Source organism: Arachis hypogaea, chromosome 16 (assembly GCF_003086295.3).
Source record: "Arachis hypogaea cultivar Tifrunner chromosome 16, arahy.Tifrunner.gnm2.J5K5, whole genome shotgun sequence".
Classification (NCBI taxonomy): Eukaryota; Viridiplantae; Streptophyta; class Magnoliopsida; order Fabales; family Fabaceae; genus Arachis; species Arachis hypogaea.
In genome coordinates, this window is record NC_092051.1 from 84,990,273 (window position 1) to 85,010,802 (window position 20,530).

Consider the following 20,530-nt stretch of genomic DNA (forward strand, 5'->3'; position numbering starts at 1 on the left):
AAATTGATTAATAAATGTATAATTTAAAAAAATAAAAAATTATAAAATTAAAATTTTTAATAATTTTTATAATTTACAAAAAAAGTTATATCATGATGAATTAATTAAATTAATAAAATTTAAGATAGATTAAAAATTAAAATTAATCATGTAAGTCAATTCATTTTATTTTATTTAATAATAAAAAAATATGTCATAAGAAGTAATTTACTTTTTAATTTTAAAAAAATTGAGTAGAATTCAACTAAAATTATAGGTTTATCTTAGAATATTGCTCAATAACGATCAATTTCGGATGTATAAGATTGAGGCTTCAATTTTCTAATCAATGAAATTCTATTAGATAGCCGTCCAAAAATAGTTTATCGTTTCCTTTTTATTTTTACGAATTATTTTGTTGCGGTGATCATGTAAAATAACTATATGTTATAAATTACTATGTTCCTTATTTTGTGTTAAAACTTAAAAGAAAGGTGCATGACTTAAAACCCCAATTATTAAAATTTCTTTTAAGTTCAAAGTAAATGTATTTCTTTGACCAAGTGACCAAAAAAAGACAATTTAAACAACAATAGTAGATATCGAATTTACAACGAGGAATGATAGGGCCAGCAAGTTTTGTGATTTGTAGCGATCAAGTAGTTATTAATGATGTTTTTAATTATGTAAGATTTCATCCAATAGTGTGAGATTACTCACTTTTCTTTTACTGATTACATGCTGGCCAGATTTCAATAAAAGTATTGGTCTCTAGACTTTCTTTAAATATATCTGTGCTAATTATTTTATTCATATAGGTATCTAAAAGTTGGTATTCGATAATAAATATTTCGGTTAGAAACCAAAGGTGTTTTTTTAAAAAAAATTCACAATGGGGAGTAGGATGGATTAACCATAAAAATAACAAGAGTTTTGTCTCGGGCCTGTTGCCAGAATGAGTATATGAGTCCAGTTACACCTTTAAGTGCTTTTAGTAATCAAGTCCAATCAAGTTGGCCCAAACTCAATGTAACACCCTAACTATCAAAGCTCACGCTTTCGGCTGCGTAACTCTGATAGCTCGGACATTACGACGACACTTATACTATTTAATACTAAAATATGAGCCTGTTTAAAACTTTAAACCGCAATACCGCTCCCAAAGATACTTTCGTTCGATAACGTACATCCATAAATACCATACAACTTACAAAAACTCATAAAGAGTACATCCATATATATACATACACATATATAAATAATATTACAAACATAATCCAATACAATTCCTATCCCTCTTACAGATTATATCAAGATAAAGGCGAGGGTACAATAAACCATAACTAAAACAATATAGAGCATCACAACAACAATTAAATAAGCTCTTCGTAACTTCTGCGCCCATATCCTGAAAGGGGAAAAATGTAGGGGGGTGAGAACATCATCCTCGAAAGGGTTCTCAGTAGAGGGTTTTTGGGAATTACTATAATAGGATACATGAAGATAATCGCACTAGTGATTCATAACCGTCTTATGCCTCTTTTCAAAAACAACGGTTTACGATGAAAGTAAAGTCGGAAATCTTTTCAGAAAGAAGAACCGTTCAATTCTCAAAAACTCAAAAGCCTTTCAAAGCGGTTTATCTAAGCGAAACCAAAATAGCCTTTCATATTTTATTCCAAACCAGAAACACAAAACCGAAATCAACCGTCAGTTCATCTCTTTCCAACCACGGCCCTAGGCCCAAACAATCCAACCAACAACCAATCACCTCAATCCAACAGAGTCCCAGATGCAAACACAGATAGGAAGTTCAAGCACAAACAAACAGTTATTACAAGTAGAAAAGTTAGCAATTAATCACATAGGCAAACCAAGTATAATATGCACACCCAACCAATGTCACACAAATGCATATGATGCATGCCTGTCCCTAGTGGCTGATGATATCATCTGTCGGTTATAGAGCCAACCCGACAAGTCCTGGTAGCTAACCATTGGACTGTCCCTCTGTCGTGCATCCCCAACTCGAGTTATACTCATCATAAACTTGATCATAATCATGATCCATATCCATCACCCTCACTGGTGAATATTTATCCATCACCATCACTGGTGAATATTTATGGGGGCGAGCTCATCCGGGCCTTTCACAGTGCCCGGCCACACTTACGACATAGGGTCAACAGAGTATCAAGTCTCGACCTGGAGCACGTGGTGGCTAGCCACTGCTACTACCCAGGGAAACTCGTATCTCAGATAGTGGAAGTGCAACATTCATATATATCAATGATTCAGCATAAACATGCATTCAATCTCATCCATGGATCAACATCCATCTCAGCCATCCGGCTCACGGTTCAGTCCAGAACCAGCCAATATTCATATCATACACAGCCATTCCGGCTCACGGTTCAATCCAAAACCAACCAATATGTATAATCATACACAGCCATTCCGGCTCACAACAAAACAGCACTTCCACCATTCAACATCATTAAATTCATAAAGTCGGCATTTAAGCCATAAATTATTTTCTCAATTCATTTCACTTTGAAATCGAGTTTCAACTCTTTTCAGCCTTGGCTTTAAAGATCTCATTTCTCAAATCATCTTAGGCTCATAAGCCACTTTTACTCAAGGTAAATTCCCCTTTGAAAACAATGCTACTCTCGGCATCCTCTTTCCAAACTTCCATAACCATGGCAAGTTAAAGATTTATTTTGAAACATTCAAAATCATCCATTCAACAATGGGATTTTATAACAAAGTTTCTCGACAGAGTCCCAAGTCTTTAGGGGAGAATAACATATCTCATTTCACCAAATTCATTTAAAATCATTAAAACATTGGCTTTCTGATTTGAGTAAGAAAATAGGATCTAAGCCAAACCGAGTCACGTAATCTTTACTTCTTTCAAAACCATTTCCTTTACTTAAACAAAACCGGCTTCAATTCCATAATTAAATCTGAAGCGTTTCAAACTGATAAGAGAATCATTTTTGTTGTGTTAAACTAGAGTTCAAAAGATACTTTGAATCTTATTTAAAACGTCAAAATAATGAGGCTCATCAATCGAAATCCAATTCCTTTTAAAATCACGAAAACTCTCCCAAGGGACAATCTTTGTGTTTAATAGAGAAAAACATAAACCCGTTTTACCCTTTAAAACAGCCTCAAAGCAAAATTCTCTTTCAAATGACTTGTACCCAAAGACATACTGTTCTTCTTGGAAAATAAGGATAAATCATGATTCTCTTTTCAATAATTCTTTCAAAGCATAACTTCATTGCTTTCTTAATTGTTCTAAGTAAAGGTAATAAAGAAGCCATAATTTCACAATCCTCAAAATAGATAGGAAAGGCATTAAACTCAAAATTCTCCAATTAACATTTCAAATAAGGACTCGGATTCTATAGAAATTTCGGCAGCACCTCCCCTAAAACTTGGACTTTAGCCACCCGGTTCGGGTCCCAACTAAACCGTTTCTCATTCCTTTTCAACAGCTCAAAACCAGAAATCAATTCAAAAGCAAGCTAAATCCAACAGTCGCCTCAGTGGCTTATCTCAAGAAAAACCATTTCAAAAATCAACTCAACATCAACCGATTTAACTCATTTCTAAAGCTTTAAAGAATCGGTTCAGCAATAAATCATTTATCAAAACCAAATCAATTAAAGCAACCCAGGCTGAATTTCAAGAGTATTCTATCTTCCACATCATCAAAATTATTGACTCAATTCAAACCAATCCCCAACGGATTAAACTCATTTCAAATCTTTAAAGAATCAACTTCAAACATTACATTTCACAAGCCACACAACAATTCGGCCAAACCAACATCCATAGTCATTCGAGTCAATCAAATAATACATAAGGCAGATACAATCACCAAATACACAATATCTCACATCAGTACCCATATGTAATAATTCCAATAATAAACTATAGTTTTTGGAAAGCGCCCCTACCTCGAAACGCAAATCCATAACCCAAAAGTCTCATAGAGTCCTTTCCGCCTTAACCCGAGATCAACAACTCTAATCGCAACATACAACAACCGAAACTCAATCTTATAGCAATTCATGCCATAAACCTCAGCGTGAGATTACAGGACAGTAACGAAAGGGCTTTCAAATCGAAACGCTTACCGAACCGAAGAAGGAACGGCTAAACCGGAACAGCAGCGGTCTCCGAACCGGTTCGGCAGCAGCCCGGCAGCCACCTCAAGTAGTAGCGGTGACCAGACTCCGGCAATGGCGCCTGGAACCCACATACAGAGACGTTAAAGCTTCCAGAATCTTAAACGAATGAAGACCGAATTCAAAAACCCTTACCGGAAGAGTTTTCCGGCGACGGCAGCGAGGTTTTCCGGCGGCCAGGCACGGCGGCGCGACTCAACACAACCAGGCAAAGCGGCGGCAACCTCCAGCAACTCCGGTGAGCTTCCTCAATGACGGTGACGGCCGGAGCTTCGGCGGTGCTAACTGAGGCTTACCGGCGGCAGGAACGGCAGCGATAGCTTCGTGCAGCACGGCGGCGCCTATCTTTTCCCCCACCGCGAGCTCTCTGTCTCTCTCTCGCCTTCTGTTCCGATGACGGCGGCCATGGCTTTGCCGACAAGACCAAGAGCGGCAGTTTCAGGCCCTCAGACCCTTCTCGCTCGCGTACCCTCTCTCTCCATGTCTCAGCTTCGATGGCGACCTTCGGTGGACCAACGGCGACGACCGTAGCGCGGGCAGCCGCGGCACCCAGGTGCGACGGCGACGGCGCAAGACAGCGCCCTCTCCTCTTCTTCTCTCGCGCCAGCTTCGATGGATCAACAGTGGCGGAGACGGCGCGAGTTCTCCCTCTTCTCCATGGCACAGTGGCGGTGGCGACGTGGTGGCGCAACGGTGGTGGTTCCAGGTCGACAGAAACGCGTGATGGAGGTGGCGGCAAAAGCCCCCTCCCCTCCTTCTCCTCCGATCTCCTCTACTCCCCCTCAGATCTCTTTCTTTCTTTCTTTGTTTTCTGTTTCTTTCAGGGAACACAAAAGAAACTCAGCATGTGTTGCTGCTGCTGAGAGAAAGGAAAGGTTGGGGGTGTGGCTAAAGGGAACCGGGTCATGGGTTTGGGTTTCTTTTTTTCAAAAATTAGGGTTAGGGACATTTTAGTAATTTCAAATAAAAATAGGGATATTATAGTAATTAGAAATAAATTCTAATCCATTAATAATAATGTATAAAAATACTATTTGCTCATCAATTTCATAAATTATTTTCAATAAAATGTCCCCACCAAATAATTAGAAATAATATACTTATTTTCTTCATTTTCCAAAATAGTAATATCAATATTCTAAAATATTACTTATCCAATCCAAATCATTATAAAATACTTATTATTTTATAACTATCAACTTTATAATTCAAATATAGAAAATAATCCAATAATTATAAAATTGGATAATAATCATAGCTTATCTCAAATCCAATAAATCAAAACTTGCATTAATTATCTTTAATAAAATAATTTCTGAAATTAAAGCTATAAATAACCATATGATTTTGAGACTTGATCATAATAAGACTTTTCAAAAGTTCTGGGTCTTACACTCAACACATGCGCGTTTCAATAATGCAAAACATATCCTTCTTCGTCTTCGTCTTCGCGTTCTTCTTTCTTCTTTTTTGCTTTCCTCCTTCTTCATTTTCGCATTCCTTCTTCTTCTTCTTCTTCGCATTCTTCCTTCTTTTTCTTCGCCTTCCTCCTGCTTCTTCTTCTTGGCGTTCCTTCTTCTTCTTCGTGTGTTTTCTCTCAATCGTCATTCTTTTATTGCTGCTATTGTTGCTGCATTTTTTCTTTTCCTCCTTTTAATTGAGGTTCATTTGGATCCAGAAAGAAATTCGATGTATTTTTGTTGATGATTGAGTCTTTTTTACTGCTTTTTAAATTGAATTATTTTCGGTTCTTTTTTGAATTAATTGAGGTTCACTTGATTCTGCTGATAAGTATTGACCAAATTTTATATTCTTTAAGTAATTTCTATTTATTTCTTAGTTTAATTGAGGTTCATTTGGATCCAGAAATAAATTGTATGTATTTTTGTTGATGATTGAGTCTTTTTGACTGCTTGTTCAAAGTTGAACTAATTTCGGTTCATTTATATGTTAATTGAAGTTCACCTGATGCTGCTAATAAGTATTGACAAAATTTTTTATTCCTTAACTAATTTCGGTTCCTTTCTTATTTTATTTGAGGTTCATTTGGATCTAAAAATGAATTCAATGTGTTTGTGTTAATTGAGGTTCAGTTGATATTACTAATATGTATTGACCAAATTTTTTAACAAAGAAGAACGAAATTATTCATTATTACTTTATTCAATTGCATTAGATTCTACTCCATTCTATTCAATTAGTTTAGATTTGAACAAGCAGTAAAAAAAATTCAATCATTAACAAAAAACGCATCAAATTTATTTATGAATCCAAATAAACTTCAATTGAACTAGAAAATGAACCAAAATTACTTAAGGAATAAAAAATTTGGTCAATACTTATCAGCAGTATCAAGTGAACCTCAATTAGCACACAAATGAATCAAAATTAGTTCAGATTTGAACAAACAGTCAAAAAGACTCGATCATTAATAAAAACACATCAGATTCATTTTTGGATTCAAATGAACTTTAATTAAATCAAGAAATGAATTGAAATTACTTAAAGAATAAAAAATATAGTCAATACTTATCAACAGCATCAAGTGAACCTCAATTAATACACAAATAAACCAAAATAAATTAAGAAATGAACTGAAATTATTTAATGATAGCGTCAGAAAAAATCTGAACTAATAAAGATATTTGCAAAACGTTGATGTTATTGGTGATGCCGATAACAAAAAAGGAAAAGAAGAAGGAGGAGGAGAAGAAGGGAAGAAGAAGAACCGCATGCGCGAATTTAGAAGAAAAAGAAAGAGGAGAAAGAGGAGAAAAAGGAGAAGGAAACAGAGAAGGAGAAGGAGAAAGCGCGTGTGAGTTAAAAAATTGTTATAACAACTTGATTAGACTTATTTGCTTAAACGTAGAGTTTTATTATTTGTATATATTGGTATTAATCACTTTATATGTAATAGGTGGCTGTCTCCTGCTAGATTTAGACGGATCCATGTACGACCACATCATTTATCATGATGTAAAATTTTGTATATATTTTGAAATGGCTGATGTTTACATATATCTTATTCCTTGTGTATGAATTATGTATGCAATGTTGTCGTGACGATAGGCCACGGCAAGGAACCCACCAAACCATAGCGGCACTCCCAATTCCCAAGTGGTATATGTATGGATAACGGAATGTTTACACTTTACAGGTTGATTGACTTGTTTTGTCGCTAGAATCTTTTCTCTATATATATGCATAGGGCATCCCATTCCTTGTTTGAAGCTATATCTATCTATATATGCTGGCATGTAATCCCCTGGAAGTGATAAATTAAACCTACACCTTATGCAAAGAATAAATGCTATCTATCTGTGCTTCCATTAGGCTGAAGCGAGCAAGTAGTGCTATAGAAAGAAACGAATATTTCTTTCGTTTTTATCCAACATAACTTGATTATGTAATGCTGCTAGTTTACTGCTATCAGTACAAAAAAATACCCTTAATACCATCAAATTTAAAGACAAATATTACTGATGAATTTAGCGGCAAATTTTCTAATAATTACGAATAAAAAATCGTTTCTAGAACAACTTTCCGTTGAATTCAAAATTTCATAACTAAATTTGATAGCAAATAGAATTGCAAAAATTAATTATATTAACGCCAAATTTAGTGTCGGATTTTTGGTTGAAAATTTACAATAATGAGACGAACTAGTGAAACACTGCGTTTAGACAACAACCAACACCTTACTATCGGATTTATCCGTCGGTAAATCCAACGGTACAATTGTCCTAAATTCAGAATCAGGAACCCTCTCCCTTACTTCTACAAACTTCTCTCCCTCTCATCTCTTTTTCTCGTTCACCGTTTTCTCTCTCCTAATACATGCTCCGGAAGACAATTTGGGTATTTTAAGGCAAAAAGGCAGAATGAAAATTTTACACTTCTAGAGGACCCTATCATTAGAGCACGTACAAAGAAATTTAAGGAGAACTTTGGAAACTTGGCAGCACTCGTACATGAGGAGTTACATCAGGTTCTAACCAAAGGAGAAAGCACAAGGCCCATTGGACTAAGTTAGGATAGCAAGAAGCCCAATAATGCTTTTCAAATTCAGTAGAAGACATAAATTATTATTTAATTTTCAAAATTATTATGCCGATCTTTTAGTTTGTTTTGTTGTTAGGGTTTGTTAGAAGATTTGATTTAGTTCTTATATGTCTAGTAATATTTTTAGGAATTTTAAATTTAAATCAAATCTGATCTAATCCAATAAGATCAAATTTGATTTAAATTAGTTATTTTATTTTTAGGAGATTTAAATTAAGTTATCATATATTATCTTTTAACTAATCTGTTAGGGGCCTATTTAAACATCTTTTGTGAGACCATTTAGAGAACTTTTGAGGAATAAAATTTTCAATTGCTTTATGCACGTTTTATTGTGTGATTAAGTGAGGTAAGTGATTTGCTTCGCTTGTTGCATGAAAAAGATTGAAGGATCCAACCTAAAGTGATTCTGCATGGTGGTTTCTTCAACTTCAGCCCTCTGATCTAGGGTATCAAGGACTAGTTCTTTGAAGGTCTAGTAGAAAATCCCTTCCTGTTACCTAGGTTGCTAAGAACAGGTATCTTAGAGGTCTAGTAGAAAAATCTATAATCTTTCCCAATAATTCAGTATTTTCATTAAAGTTTTCATCGGTCATTCTTGTTTTATTCTACTACTTCTACTACTTTTTTCATTAAAGTTTTCTAGTAGTGTCCTTTCTTATTCTTCTTCCTTGCACCCTTCTAATTCTTCTGATGGAATTCTAATACTTTGTCTTTATTAAACCCCATATTTTATCATATGTAATCAATTACAGGTCGTAGGTAAATTCTTATTTATCAACACGTTCTAGGGTTCTTGTTTAGTCTCTTTTGTTTTTCTCTTAAATTTCTACAAATTTTCTTCAGAGTCCAAAAAAAAAAAAAAATTCTTACTTAATTTTTGTTTCTTTATAGTAAATGTATTGATGATCATGTTTTGCATGTACAATTTGTTTTTGAGGTACTTAGAACAGAAAAATTGTATGTTAATCTCTAGAAGTGTTCGTTTTGTTTGAGTAAAGTAGTGTTCATGGATTTTGTGATAAGTTCTGAGGGGATTGAGGTAGATTTGAAGAAGGTGAAGGCTATTAAAGAATGATACACACATTAAAATGTCTCTGATGTTAGAAGTTTTCATGGTCTTGCACATTTTTATAGGAGATTTGTTAAAGAATGTTTCAATATTGCTGTACATTTAACTGAAATCATCAAGAAAACTGTAGGTTTTAAATGGGAACAAGAGCAAGAACTTACTTTTAATGCCTTGAAAGATTTGTTGTGTTTTGCACCCATTCTTATTTTACCAGATTTTTCTAAGACTTTTGAAATAGAATGGGATGCTTCCAGGATTGGTATAGGTATTGTTTTAATGCAGAAAAAAATGAGCAATCACCTATTTTAGTGAGAAGTTAAAGGGAGCTCGTCTCAACTACTCAACTTATGATAAGGAGATTTATGCCTTGGTGAGATCTTTGGACGTGTGGCAACATTACTTGCCACCTAAGGAATTTGTGGTGCATACTGACCATGAATCTCTAAATTACTTGAAGGGCCAAAGAAAGCTAAACAAGAGACACGCAAAGTGATAGAATTTCTTGAATCCTTTTCATATGCAATTGCCTATAAGCAAGATAAAGAGAATGTGGTTACTGATACATTATCTAGGAGGTATTTCTTAATCACTACCCTTACTTCTAAGTTGTTAAGTTTTGAGTGTATTGACGGAGGAAAATTGTTGGTAAAGAATTTCACAAAAATGTCGCGTTGCAAGTATAGTTCTAAACCAACAAATTATCCTCGGTCAATGTTTAAATTGTTTGTCACTTAAGCAAACCCAATAAAATTAACCGAAGTATTAAATCTCAGGTCGTCTCTCAAGGAATTGTAGGGAAGTGTATTTATTATTGGTTATGAAAAAGTATATTTTTGGATTTTGTAATGAGAAACAAGAAAGTAAAATGGCGAGAAAATAAACTACTAGCTAAGAAAGCTCTTAGTAAGGAAAGAGAATTAGAAGTCCTATCCTTATTATCATCATCAATTGTGATGGTAAATGTGAATTGCCTTCACTTAGTTAACCTCTAACCAATGGAGGAAGGTCAAGTGCATACAATCAACTTGAGTTCACAAGTCCTAGTCAACTCATACTGAGAGACTAGATTTAGTGAAGTTCAAGCTAACCGGCAATCTTCAATTACCAATCAACAAGAGACTTTGACAACTCAAGAGTCTCTAATTAATCAATCCAAGTCAAGAACATAAAAATCTAATTTAAAATCCAACCAAGCATTTTATCAAACACTTGGAAGGAACAAAATAAAAACATAGAAAATTAACAAGGAATATTAAATCTAAACAACCAATTGCAAGCATCAATGACTAACAATTAAAGGGAGTAACAATAAACATAGAGAACATAAATTGCATTAAAAGAAATCAAATGTAACAAGAGCTCATAAACATAAAAATGGCGAAAAAGAAAAATTAACAAGAGAAGAAGATGAACTAAAGTGCTTAAACAAATAAAAGTAAGAGGAAACTAAATTAAAGGAAGATTGAACCTGAATCTAAGGAGAAATTGAAAGAAGAAATCCTAAACCTAGAGAGAGGAGAGAGACTCTCTCTCTAGAAACATACATCTAAACCTAAAATTGTGTGAATGAAAGTGTAAATGAATGAAAGTGTGAATGATTCCTTCCAGCTTCACTCTGCAGCCTCTAATCAGTATTTTCGAGCCTAAAACTGGGTCAAAAGCAACCTAGAAATTGCCCCCATCATTTTCTGTAATTGTAGCACGTGACGCTCTATCACGCGTACGCGTCGCCCATGCGTAGGCGTCAGCCACGCGTGTACGTCGTATGTATGCTGCACTAGTCACGCGTATGCGTCGTCCACGCGTACGCGTCGTCCACGCGTACACGTCACTGCCAACTTCTTGAAACTTCAATTTCTTGTGTTCCTTCCACTTTTGCATGCTTCTTTTCCATCCTCTAAGCCATTCCTACCCTATAAACCCTAAAAACACTCAACAAACATATCACGACATCGAATGGTAATAAGAGGGGATTAAAATTAGTAAATTTAAGGCCAAAGAAGCATGTTTTCAATCATAGTACAAAATTAGGAAGGAAAATGTAAAACATGTGAATTATATGAATAAGTGTGAGAATAATGAATAAAATCCACTCAATTCAATACAAAATAAACCATAAAATAGGGGTTTATCATGTATAAAGAAATTGTATGCAACCGATTTTGATTTTGTCTCTATATATGATGTATGTAAGCATGGTGCACATAACACATTCTATAAGCATGATGGTTTTCTTTTTCGGGGTAATAGGATGTGTACCTACTTGTTCGATTAAGGAATTACTTGTTCTAGAATCACATAGTGGGGGTTTGATGGGTCATTTTGGTGTGCATAAGACTTTGGATATTTTATCTGAGCATTTTTATTAGACTCACATGTGCACCCATGGGCTAATATTTCTATGGACTTTGTTCTTGGTTTGCCTAGAACTAGGTAAGGTCAAGATAGTATATTTGTTGTGGTAGACAAGTTTAGTAAAATTGATAATGCAACAAACATTGCTAATCTATTCTTTAGAGAGGTTGTGCGCTTACATGGTGTTTCCCAAACTATTGTTTCTGATCGTGATGTAAAATTCTTAAGTTACTTTTGGAAAGTGTTGTGGGGTAAGTTGAGAATATTATACTCCACCACTCGTCATTCTCAAACTGATGGTTAAACTAAAGTGGTAAATAGAGCATTAGGTACTTTATTGTGTGCTATTGTTGGTAAGAATTTGAAAACTTGGAAAGATTATTTACCTTTTGTTGAGTTTGCTTATAATAGGACAATTCATTCTTTCAATGATTTTTCACCCTTTGAACTTGTCTATGGTTTTAATCCTCTAACTGTTTTGGATTTAATGCTTTTACCTTTGAGTGATCTTGTTAGCCTAGATGGAGCAAGCAAGGTCAATAAGATTAAAGCAACACATGCAAAGGTACGTGACCTGATTGAGAGGAAGAATAAAGCAACGACTGAAGGGTGAATAACGGTAGAAAGCAGATAGTCTTCAAACTAGGAGATTGGATTTCGGTTCATTTAAGGAAGGAGACATTTGCTACTCAAAGAAAGTCTAAACTTGATGCTAGAGGAGATGGCCCATTGCAAGTGCAAGAGAAAATCAAGGATAACATCTACAAGATTGACCTACCTAATGCATTCACATCTTTCGTAGTTTACATGATGTTTTGCTTATGTTTTTCTATTATTTTTGTAGGTTTAATTACATAATCTTCTCCTAATCTCATTACTTTTTAATATCATTTGCTACTAAGTATTTTCAAAGTGTTCTTAAGGAAATACATGATTAAAGAAATGAATCAAGTAGCAAAGAGAGGATGATTAAAGAGCAGGCATTGTAGCAAGGTACGTGAGGATCAAGGCCATGTAACCCATGCAATAAACTGGCATGCAATGCCCTGGAGATAGAAACAGGGGCGTGCCATGGCAGATACAAGGCATGCAACACCCTAGAGAAGAGTGGAAGAAGGTGTGTAATGTCTGGAGCAGGGTGTGCCACAGCTTTAGACAACTTGGCGTGTAACACCTAGAGCAGGATGTGCCATGCCCATGAAGAAGCAAGGCATGGCGTGCCACACGAGGAAGCTGATGTGCCACATTCCATGAAGACAAAAAGCAGAGGAGTGCCATGCTAGGTGAGCGTGTGCCACACCCATGAAGAAGGCTAGCCCAATGTGCAAAGCAGAGAGGAGGCATGCCACGCTTGAAGAGAAATTCCAAGCCCTAGGAGTAAGCCCAACATAGTCATTACAGGCCTAGAAGGGGAGTGCCATGCCCTGGCCTCAATGCAAAGAGGCGTGTAACGTGCTAGGGAGGGCGTGCCATGTAACACCCCAATTAACCTAAGCCTTACCTATAGCCGTAAAGAAAAGGTTAACCAAAGGTTACGACAATTATAAGGCTTATAGATATTTATATAGAAAGAAATAATATAATCTAAAAGCCTGATGAAGGAGATAGCTCAAAAACAGGATTTGAAAAGCACAAGACGTACTAGCGAAGCTACTAACTTAAAGCACAAAAACTAAATACAGTATATCAAATTATCATAGAATAGTATTATAAGAATCTAGCCACGGCTCGCGGAGTTTAAGCCGGCTAGCCAGATATACAGACAATAAAAAAATTGTAGTTCAAAAGGGCTTATACAAGTTTTGTTCTCTCAAATAAAAGCCTCTAGGCAAAACAAAATACAAAAGTGAGAGTACAAGTTAAAAATAACCAAGATTGACAACAAAATAGAATAAGATCCTCCGCTCTGCTACCATCACCCAACTCACTGCGGTGGGTTGCGACCTGCATCTGAAAAACAACAACAACGTATGAAATGAGAACCGGAGGTTCTCATTATGGTAACAGTGCCCAATAATGTAAGATGTAAGGCTTCGGGACGCCAAAGGCAATCCTAGAACTTCATATCAAACCGATATTCAAGCTTAGAACAAATATAATTAACGTAAACCTTAAGCAGTAAACATGGTTTTCTAAACTTAAAGGATTCTAACTAATACTAATCACACCGCTGTATCCCACAGCCTTCGCCAACCTAACCTCCGTGCGATCCCATCGCCACCACATGCCTAGCCTCCTCAGCATCAGACAAACACAAGATAAATACAAGCAAGTAAAACACAGATAGTATACATTTACAGCAAGTAATTCAAGAAGCAAGTAGGCATGTTATACAATTAGGCAAACTCAAGTAAACAGAGCAAGCAAGCATATAGAGAATGCATATGATGAATGTCTGTCCTATTGGCTGTGATATCACATGTCGGTTATCGCCAAATCCGACAGAAAATCCGGTCGAAAACTCCTAGATTAGTCTCTCTATTGTGCATAAGGAGGAAAATTCCGAGGGATGAGTGCCCTACCACCTTCTCCTTTCAGAGGAAAATATTCCGAGGGAGCGTGCCCTACCACCTTCCTTTGGTTGCCGCATGATTCCGTGGGTTAGTGCCCTACCACCTTGCAATCAGAGAGAAGTCGCATTTTCAGGAGGGATAATTCCGAGGGATAAGTGCCCTACCACCTTCTCCTTTCAGAGGAAAACATTCCGAGGGAGCGTGTCCTACCACCTTCCTCTGGTTGCGAGAAATATGGGTGAGAAGCCCAGCTTTAACTCTCACATCTGAACGTAGGCAAGAGACTGCCATAGCCCCTACGACGGAGAACAATGCATATCGTAATCACATATTCAAACTCAGAGGCCGTTGCTCATAGCACTCTTCCACTTATACTCGTCACAACCATTCTCAATTCACAACTCCCTATTCTGAACTCACTAGTTCGTCACATTCTCAATTCATATACTATTCTTCTTTTGCACTCCACCAAACCCAGCCTCAGAACACCAGAAATCTAAGCCTCCGTTCTCTAACTTTTCAAAATAACATCACTAAATCCCTTAAGTTCTCTCCCATATTCTCATACCCGAAAATTATGTCCAAGAGTCTTAAAGTGGTGTTATAGAAGCTTGCAACCTTGTTGGGAAGGTAGAATAGTTAAAAACAAGTCAAATTTGAGAAACAGGGCATGTGCGTCCGCACAGGGGTCTGCGTGCGCACGCCCAGGAAATTTTGAAAGTGTGCATACGCATGGGAGTGTGTGATGAGTCCATATTTTACGATATATTTTGGTTTAATTACTCTCGGTTATTTTGTATTGGATTTAATATTTGATCTTGAGAATTCATTGTTGGTTTGGACTATCCTACCAACGAATCAATGCTTGTCTTTGATTGATTCCAAATCATGCATGAATTCTCTCAGTCAAATTTGGCGCTGTTGCTGGGGATTTGCAATGGTGTATGTTGTTGACTATTATAAATATGTTAATATGTAAATAGCTTGCTTGTTGGTTGTCTTTGTTTATGGTTAGGATTGGGATCCCGGAGGACATTGGACATTCTAGCATTGGTGGGGAAGTCAAGCACAAGCCACCATAGCAAGGGCTCTCCCAATTGTCTAACTTAAAGACATTAAATAAAAGTGTTTGGTAACACCTTTCTAACCCTCTCTTTGTACATAGTTTCAATTTATTGCATTTTGTCTCTTGTAGATTGCTTAGCTTAGTTTAATTTCAAGCTTAATTTGCTTAGATTTTAGTTTAGATTATGTATTTTTGATGAATAATATGTTTTGGAGTTGAAAAGCTATTTTGGGTGTCAAGTTTGGTGCCTGAAGAGAGAACTTTTGTGTGGTCTAGAAATTCGCAGATAAAGCCTCGTTGCAGGTATAGCTTCTAAACCAACAAAAATCCTTTCTTACAAACGTTTTGGTTGTCACAAGTAACAAACCCCTAAATAAATTGATAACCGAAGTATTTAAACCTCGGGTCGTCTTCTCAAGGAACTGCAGGGAGGTATGTTCTTATTATTGGTTATAAGTTTTGTAAATTGGGGTTTTGAAAGTAAGGAACAAGTAATTTAAATGACAAATAAAATAAATTAATAATAATAAAATCTCTTGGCAAGGTATAAGAATTTGGAATTTCTATCCTAGTTATCCTTATCAGGTGTGATGAGAATTGGATTTTAATCCTACTTAGTTAAGTCAAGTGGACTAATTAGCTTGATCCTCAAGTCCTAGTCAATCCCTGTGGGAAGACTAGCTTTAGAGCGATCTAGATCAATTAGGAATTTGCCAATTTCGACCACTGCTGAGTTTGACAATTCAAGTGTTACCAATTACTTAACCAAAGCCAAAAGGAAGAAAATATCTAAATTAAATTAAGAGCATTCATAAATAGAATAAAACAATCATAAACTGAAATACCTCAAATTATATTAAATAGAAAATCAAATCTAAACATGAATGGTTCATTAGCCAAATTGGCAACAAAAGTAATTAAAGGAAAGCATTAAAATATCTGGAAGTAAAAGAGAAATATAAAGTAAAAGGAATATTGAACCTGATAAAGAGTCGGAATACCAAATTGAAATAACAAGAAATCCTAATCCTAAAACCTAAGAGAGAGGAGAGAACCTCTCTCTCTAAAAACTACATCTAAAACTATCAAAAGTGAATAATTGGAGATCTCCCTTTTAATGGATGAATTTCCCCACTTCATAACCTCTAATCTGTGCCTTTTGGACTTGGATCTGGGCCAAAAAGGGCTTCAGAAATCGCTGGGAGCGTTTTCTGTAATTTCTGGTGCGTGGCGTCTGTCACGCGTCCGCGTGTGTCACGCGGTCGCGTCTTCTGGAGTTTTCTTTATCACGCGTTTGCTTCGGTCATGCGTCTGCGTCATCTGTGTTCTACCCATGGCGCGCATCTGCGTCAGTCACGCGTTTGCGTCACTGTCTTTTCACGCTAGGCATTCGGCTGCGTCGTCCATGCGTTCACGTCGCTGCCAGTTTCTTCAAAAACTCTATTTTGTACTTTCCTTCTATTTTTGTATGTTTTCTTTCCATCCTTTAAGTCATTCCTGCCTTAGAAGATCTGAAACTACTCAACACACAAATCACGGCATCGAATGGTGATAAAAGGTAATTAAAATAAATAATTTCAAAGCATAGGAAACATGTATTTCACATATATCACATAATAAGGAAGGGAAAGTAAAACCATGCAATATCCATGAATAAGTGGGTGAAGGATTGAATAAATCTCTTGAATTAAGCACAATATATATCATAAAATATGGGTTTATCAACCTCCCCACACTTAAACAATAGCATGTCCTCATGCTAAGTCCAAGATAAAGAATAAGGTAAGGTTAAAGTGGTGGAATCTCATGCAATGCAATCTATTCTAAATGCAACTACCTAAATGAATCATGCAATTCTAATTGTTATTCACTTGTATATAAAACTTACATGTAGTTAAATTAATTCACATTCTCAAGGAATCATATATGCATAGCCAACCTTAGATAATGTTAAAGCACTTTTACAATTGAGATGGGTAAAAATATTTTTCAAATTTGCAAGACAATTAACAATTTAAGCAAAGATATATGGTGATGAGCTGTTGAACCCTCACTGGATTTTGTGTTTACTCTCTAGTCACTCAGTGTTTATTGGGTTAATCACTCTATTCTTCTTTTTATCCTTGCTTTCTATAACTTTGTTCTTCATCTAACCAATCAACAATTATAGAATACAGACATACAAAAATCACGAGGTCTTTTTCAAGGTTGTAATGGGGACAAGGTAAAGGTAAGGGTATATGTATAAGGCTAAGTGAGCTACTAAGTGAATCCTTGATTAGTCTAAGATCTCACCTAACATACATATTTTGTAATTCCAAGTTTCTTAACCTATTTGCCCAACTTTTTTCACTTTGTATTGTAAGCTCATGCATTAATTTGAATTTTATCCCATGTGCATTGATTCTTTTTATTTTGCAATTGGGGAATTTTTGTATCCCCTTAATTAAATATCAAAAATAAACTTTTTTTTATATATATGCACATGGGAGTTCAGTTGTTTTGGTTTTACATGAGCATGCTTCCCAAATTTCTAAAATAATTAATTTTTTAAATTCCTACTTTGTTTCTATCATCCCAAGTTCCCATAAAATTCCATACACTTAAATAATACACAATTTCTATCTTAAGCTAACCAAGGATTCAACTTGGGATTTTTATTTTGTTTTTCTACTTAAGGCTAGTAATGTGGTTTATAGAACAAGAGGAAATTAAAAAGCTCAAGGGGGCTGATAAACACATATTTCATGAGTTCTTTTGTGCTTAATTAGAGTGATTTATTCAACTCTTCACCTACTTATTCACATTAATTGCATGGTTTTACTTTCTCTTCCTTATTATGTCATATTGTGAAAAACATGTTTCCTAAGCTTTAAAAATTAATTATTTTAATTACCTTTATTTCCATTCGATGCCGTGATTAGTGTGTTGAGTAGTTTTAGATTTTCTAAGGCAGAATGACTTAAAGGATGGAAAAGGAAACATACAAAAATGGAAGGAGAAAGCAAAACGGAGCTTTGAAGGAAACTGGTATTCACGCGATCGCATGGATGACGCGATCGCGTGCCAAGCACGAATCAGCAGCGATGCGACCGCACGACTGACGCGACTGCGCGCCTTAAGCAGAACGCACATGACGCGGTCGCATGACTGACGCGACCGCGTGGCAAGAAAAAGCTCCAGATGATGCGACCGCGTGACTCACGCAGACGCGTGACAGAGGCCACGTATCAGAATTTACAGAATACGCCCCCAGCAATTTCTGAAGCCCTTTTTGGCCCAGATCCAAGCACAGAAAGCATAGATTAGAGGTTATAAAGTGGAGGAATGCATCCATTCAGGGGGAGCTCGCATAATTTTAGTTTTCAATGATTTAGATTTAGTTGAGAGAGAGATCTTCTCCTCTCTCTCTTAGGATTTAGGATTTCTTCTTGTTTTAAGAGTGACTCTCAATCCAGGTTTTATATTTCTTTGTTTTAAACTTCCCCTTCACTTTATTTATTTATTTCAGTATCTGAATTGGCTATTTACCTTTATAATTGGATCTATGAATTTCTTCCATGTTGCAGACTGTTATTTGAATTAATGATAATTGAGGTATTTTCAGTTTATGATTATTCTCTTTGATTTAAGTTACCATTGCTTCCCATCTAAGGATATTTTTATTATTCTATCAATTTTACTTTTTCCCCTTTTGGTTCTGGTTAAGAATTTAGTAACTCAATAGTTATTAATCTCAATATAATTGATAATCGTTATCTTGCTAATTGAGTTGAACATAAGTAATCCCAACCTTTTCTTAGGAAATAAATAGGATTCAAAGGTCAATTTAACTAGTCCCTTGACTTTCCTTTACCCTAGTAAAGGTTGACCAAGTGGAGTTTAGATTCAACTTTCATTCTAGTAGAGAGAGATAACTACGTTGGACCTCCAACTTCTCTTACCTTGCCAAAAGTCTGCTTTACAGTATTTATTTATTTTAATTGCCATTTGCTTTACTTGTCATTTAAATTACGTGCTTCTCATCTTCTAAACCCCGATTACAACCTTTATAGCCAATAATAAGAATATACTTCCTCGCAGTTCCTTGAGAAGACGACCCGAGGTTTGAATACTCAGCTAACAAATTTTAAAGGGGTTTGTTACTTGTGACACCCAAAACGTTTGTACGAAGGGATTTTTGTCGGTTTAGAGACTATATCTACAACGCAACTGTTTCTATGAATCTCTTTACTGGTAAAAATCCTAACGTCAAAATGGCGCCGTTGCCGGGGAACTGCTAACGTGTGCCTTATTATTGGTTATTGTAAATATTTTTCTTTTGCTTGTTTATTTATTTTTGTTTTTCCTTTTTATCTTTATTTGCTACTATGAACTCTCACCCCTCTCGCTTTGAGTTTGGTTCTAATATTGTTAAAGGAAATAGAAGTTACAGCAGGAATGTGCATCAAGGTCAGACCAATCAAGGATGGATGGAACCAAGAGGATCTAATCAACCCTTTTGGCAGCAACACCCTCCGAGATATCCTGGACAAAGACCATTCTACCGTGCATACGCAGCTGAAAGACATGGTGGACAACCTTGTAACTACCAACAAGCCCCACCCTGTGCATATGAACCATCCTTTCAACATAAGCTCGAACCGCCACACTCACAAGCTTCTCTTCACCATTCGCCATCATATGATCCTTCCTTAACCCAATACCAATCCAATCGTTCCCAATCATCACCACTTTCCTTTTTATCATGTCCAAGTCTGGAAAATCGCGAAGCAGAGGATCACCTAAAAGAAACAGTAATTAAATTTCAAACAACCATTCAACAACTGGAGCAAGCATTAATTCAATGGGCCACTAGGCGCTCGAATATACAAGGATCAACCACAGCTCCATGTGGACAGCCCGATGAAGAGCGTAGCATGAAAGAAATACTAGAGACTCCCGTGGACAAGACAGAGAATGAATTCGTACTAGAACAAGTGGAAGAAGCTGTCATTGTTCAAGAAGAAGAGTTGGTTGAAGATCTAGGAGATGCTGAACTTCCTTGGGAATCCAGAATTAAGGAAAACTCCGTCCAAGATGCTACAGTTGATGCTAACGAGGATACCGTACAATCTCTAAGGCAAGTCGTTTATGAAGAATCAGACGAAATAATCCAAGAAGCAAATTTCCTTGATGATGATAGTCACAAGTCTAGTTCTCCTAGTGATGAACTTGCGTCCGCAAGTGAATTCTCTGAGATCGAAGAATTTTCCCCAAGTGAATATGAAGATGATGCGGA